This window comes from Metopolophium dirhodum, chromosome 2 (assembly GCF_019925205.1).
Source record: "Metopolophium dirhodum isolate CAU chromosome 2, ASM1992520v1, whole genome shotgun sequence".
Taxonomy (NCBI): domain Eukaryota; kingdom Metazoa; phylum Arthropoda; class Insecta; order Hemiptera; family Aphididae; genus Metopolophium; species Metopolophium dirhodum.
This window is the reverse complement of record NC_083561.1, coordinates 21,224,431-21,230,430: the sequence shown is the minus strand read 5'-3', so window position 1 is coordinate 21,230,430 and position 6,000 is coordinate 21,224,431.

Below are 6,000 nucleotides of genomic sequence, written 5' to 3'. Positions count from 1 at the left end.
CTGTGTCATAATAATGACATTTAATTTTATGCATAAAGTATATTAAAGTTTGAGTACTCCGTTTTTTCTACTTTTAGTCGTTGTTTCCCCGTATATAAAAACGGTTATGGGGGACGGAGTGGCCAACCCGAGTTCGATACCTTGGCCGCAGGTGGCATTTTTCTCCGGGCAAGTCACGGTGTCCAGAGAACAAGTGCCGCCATCCCCCCCCCCCCGGGGCACGGCACGTGCCCCATTAGAAATTCTGCCAAAAACACAACACACACGTGTACCAACCTACCCAATCTAAAAAACCTACAGTGCCCTCCCCCATACCCAATGGCCTATGTTGCCGCGGGTTACCCAATAAAAAAAAAAAAAAAAACGGTTATGTTTAATTTTTTGTCTCAGAAATAATCGTAGATTTCCATAATAAATTAGGTACCCTCTATAACCCGTGTAAAATTATATAGGGTACTCTGACCAGGTGTACATACATTTATGAGTTTACGGCGTATAATAATTCCAACTTCTAAGTATATATAGTAAAAAATAAAAAACAAATATTATTGACTTATATTCCTCTAGGGTGTGTCATATTTAAACTGTGATAAATAAGCTATTGAGTGATAACCCCCTTTCGACTCATAAAGCAAATTGGTAGGTACCTATACCTATATCTATCTACAAAGTTTACTTCAATATATTGGGTGTATCTAAATCGCACAATAATAATATAGGTAATACTCTAGTATAATAGCCTTATAGGTACATATTTTATTTTATGCTTGTAGTATGGTTGCTGTCGGGATGTACATATAATATTAAATAATATTACAATAATTGTATTATTAACTATATAATATATATGTTATTAACATAATGTTACTATTCTGTTCAGTATAGCTTAACCGTTTACAGTTAAGCCTTAACTACAAACTATGATTTTTTTTTATTGTTAATTGTCTTACTAGTTTTATAATCTGTTTTATATAAAATAAATATAATGCTATCTTCAAATGTATTTTTATTTCATAACAATATGTTTTATGTGTGACTGTTCATATAACTATTACAGTATTAACATTGCTAATATGAAGTTTACAGCCCTGTGTATATATATACCTATTTATAAAATCCTGCTACATCAAGTCATACCTAAGTTCCGTAATTGTTTTTGTACTTTTTGTACAGTCTACGGTGTACAATATTAACATATTGATATAAATAATAGGTAATTGTATGATCATAACACATAACTATATACTTGATATTTAAAAGTAATACAGCTACTTATACTTTATTATTGTAAAGCTTTTATTATATTATAAGCATATATTTTTTAAGTTTAAATAATAATATTATATCAATATATAGGTAGACATTTAGGGTTGTAGCTATCTAATTTCTATTGAAAACTAAAAGTATTTTTATTACCCAAACGTACTATTACCTATACAGTAGAACCTAGAAATCTCAAAGTCTCAATAAGGGACCAAAACAAATCAATTTTCCAAATCGAGTTATTAGAGTAATTTAAAATATGTAAATGAATGATTCAATGATCAGAACAGAAAACACTTCGATATACAGAGACTTCAAGATACCGGAGTTCGAGATACCAAGAATCCACTGTATTAGGTAGGTACCTAACAGGTACCTTTATAAATTACGAGACCTGCAGTGGACTGAGGGGTGCTCAAATGGTTACGCTGATGCCACATGATAGTACCATCATATATTAGTTATAAATTATGATTTATGAGCTACATATTATTAGGTACCGTAGATGGTAGATGCAACTTTTTAAACATAAGTTTTACGTCTTGTAAAACGGAGACAACAAATATGTGAGCGTAGCGTCCCCTCAAGATGATATACTACTTAGTACCTACTTATATAGTATCATTGTCTTTAAGTGGAGTTTACTAAATAACGATTGACTAGGTATAAAGAAAATGTGAAGTGAACATTTTGTTTAGCTTTATTTTTATTAACTAAAAAACGTGCAAAATATGTGAAAAATCGAACTTGTCCGAGTTTGCCCATGCCACGCACTGCCATCCCCTGCTACTTCTCGCCATATCATGTCAATATGCCATGAGTGCCTTGCTATATGGACTAGTGTTTTTCAACCACCTAAATCATACTACCAATTGATTTTTAATCAATATATTCAATAAACTTATACTTAAATATTCAAGACGTTGTCGCAAAATCACGGATTAAAAGAAATAAAGTCTTAATTAACAGTAGATAGGTAATAATTGTCTTATTACCTAGGTATTAGATTAATTTTAAAAACATATTATGGTAGAATAAATTATATTATAGTTTAGATCAGGGGTAAGCAATAGGTGGCCCGTGGAAGGGAAATAACTGGACAGCCAAAAATATTTTTTTAATGCTGGTTTTTCTCATATATAGGTAATAGATATATTTTGATTATATGTTGTATTTGGATGTATTTTGGCTCCACATACATAGATATGTGAAACTTAACTATCCAAAATGACATTTTTAAAGAATAAATATCGTTCAAGATTAACTGATCACCACCAACGGCACCAACACTCTGCGCATTAGTTGTTCTCCAACAGTAAGTACAACATTTTAAAAAACTGGCTATTATTATATCATATTAAATAATTTTCTTTAAATAGCTTAAACTGTATTTGTTGCACAAAAATAAACACATTATATTAACTAATATTTAAGTTTTTTCTGGCACTCGAAAATTTTTTTTCAAATTATCTGGACCGCCATAGATTTTAATTACCGACCCCTGGTCTAGACGTTAAAATGTATCTACTATTACATGAATATAATATGTATAAATATTGTTAATAATAATATATAATAACATTTTTCGATTATAATATTTCTATTATATTTATTTAATTACGAATTATAAAAATGAAATGCGTGAAATTCTAGTGGGCACGACTCGACATAAAAAAAAAAATAGTATTATGATGTCCACGATTTTCTATTAGAGTATTTAATCAATATATAAAAGTAAAATAAAAAAGTGGGTAAGTGGATGTCGCTCTGCTGTACAGTAGGTTACAAGTGGGTCACTGTAATGAATGGTGTTAAATTTGAATTCAATGATATAATATCATTGTATAAGAAAAACGATTCTGAGCGAAAACGGTCAGTCAGCCTATGATATTACCAAGTATATTTGATGATATTATTGTGAATAAAGTAATTTATATATTTACTTATTTACGTGGAACCTTGTTTTAAATTTTTAATTCTTAGCTACAAAAGTTGAACATTTTATAAATTTGTAACTACAAAATAATTATTAAATTATAAATTTGATAAAGTTGAACTTTAAATGCTTACAAAAAAAAATTGTGCCTATGTATTTTTTATATTTTTCAACTGCTATTAGAACGATATATCAGGAGCCTTATATTAAAACGCTTTTTTACCCAACAAATGAAATTTTATTGATATTTATAGAAAAAAAAACTAAAAAAATTGAAAACTGACAATGTCCGTAAACAGCTCAAATAGAGTCAAAATATTTTCAAAATTTTATGGTGTATAGAAAATGCTAATATAAACATTCAGTGAAATTTTCAAGTATCTACAGTCGTTCGTTTTTTAATTACAATAAAATAAGAAAATTGTTACATGAGAAATTGAGTGAATTTCAAATGTTGTAAAAATATAAATTTCAGACGCTCATAAAAATTTAATTTAAGTTTCTTGTAGATATTTTTTTGTTTGATAAAGGTAGACAAACTTATGAGTAATCTTATATTACATTTTCAAATCTTAGATTTAAAAAGAAAAATTTTTATGAATTCACAACTCAAAATAATTTGCTAATTTTCGTGATTTGTCCGTATTTTGTCAAAATTTGAACTTTCAATGCTTATAAATAAAAACTGTGACTAAGGATTTTTAATTTTTTTCATCTGCCTTTGAAACAATAACCTATAGGAGCCTTCTATTACATTTTCAAGCTTTTTTACTCAACAGATAAAATTTTATTGATATTTATAGAAAAAAAAAACTAAAAAATATGGAAATTGACAATGTCCGTAAACAGCTCAAAATAAGTCAAAATATTTGGAAAATGTTATGGTGTATTTTCGATTTTCTCAAAAACAGATTTTGCGTAAAAATTCCCGTCTTTCCTTAATTTTTCTTTTGTTTTTTATGTCGATTTTGATTCTGAAAGTGAAAACTACCTAACCCCCCAAAGTACCAATTAGATTTACTTTCCTATCAGAAAAGTTACTGTTGAAGAAAATCCAAGCACTTTTACTGTCCTAAAAGGTAATGACAGACACAAAAATAAAAATGTCCGTATCCGTGCAGTTTAAAAAATCCAATTATGCCGACTGGAGGAGACGGTACATTTGATAAATATGATTAGCTTATAGTTGGGTAAAAGATTTTTTACATGTAAGAATGGAATCGGGACATCGCCATGTACATTTACAAATTTTCTCTCTTCGTTACGTCATTCAACCTATATTTCCCGGTCTATACAAATACGAACATACATAACGTACATAATATAATATTGTCAACTATTATAAATATTATTTTACGCAGTCGTTAAAATATGAATATTTTATATGCTTTTGGGATTATTTCATAATTTATTAACCTCATTATAATACATATTATCAATCGTTAGATTATTTATGAGGTTCTGAGCGAAGACTCCCTTCCTTTCGAGGTACTCCACCTCATCTTCAGTAGTGCTCCTCAAGTGCAAGGATATAAACTATAAGGAATATTTTTACTTACTATTAGTCGGAATAATAAAGCTAATTTAACAACCGTTGTTAAAACTATTTGTATTATAAAATTAAACATTATGAATTATAATAAAACGTAATACAGTAAATTACAGGACCTATGTCAATAAAAGTATTAAAAATGTATAAAAATAAATACAAATTATTGTCATAATATTAGGCAGCTGATTTGTCTTTAAACTTGATAGGTAGCAAGACTAATAAATGGCCAGATGTATACCTATTTTAATGATTTTTTTTCAAAATATTTTTATACGTTGTATGTTATAAAAATATTTTGAAAAAAAATCACTAAAATAGGTATACATCTGGCCATTTATTAGTCTTGCTACCTATCAAGTTTAAAGACAAATCAGCTGCCTAATATTATGACAATAATTTGTATTTATTTTTATACATTTTTAATACTTTTATTGACATAGGTCCTGTAATTTACTGTATTACGTTTTATTATAATTCATAATGTTTAATCTTTTTATACGTTGTATGTTTCTAAAATAAAAGAATTATTATACATTTTTTTTTTTTTATTGATCTTAAGCTTCGGCAACTATGGCCATTAGCTTATTATAAATTATAATAGATACTTATAATGTATTATTTAAACAAATGACAATTTTTAATATTTTAAAAGTAGGAATTTAATACAGGTGTCAGGTGCCTATGCCGTATTACACAATATCATATTATATTTATTATTATTCAACCTGGAACAAATAATTTTAATTTTTTTAATTTTTCAAAACATACTCGCAGAAACGGAATAAATGTACAGATGTATTACTTAGGTACCTATGAGGAAAAAAATTATGCGAGTACCTACATATAATATTATAATACAACCAAAAACCAAAAAAATTGTTGTTGATGGTTTTTAAATCAAATTAAAAAAATCTTTACTCGTTATTTATTTTTAGAATCAATTTTAAATTTAAAAAATGCCTATAAATATGCAATTATAACTTATTATAGATAAACACATAATAGGTATGTATAGGTAGAACATAGTTTGTTGATTAAAATATACAAACTATATAATAATATTAATAGATTATTGATGTATTTAGACAATTTTGCAATACCCGCTATTATTGATTTAGTGTCATCATTTTTATTGTATGCCAATCAAAATATTCCATATTTGAGTATAAATCAATATATCTTAGTGGAACTAATGCAAAACACAGCGGTATACATCTAATAAAAAATAAAATAAAAATTGTTAAAACAA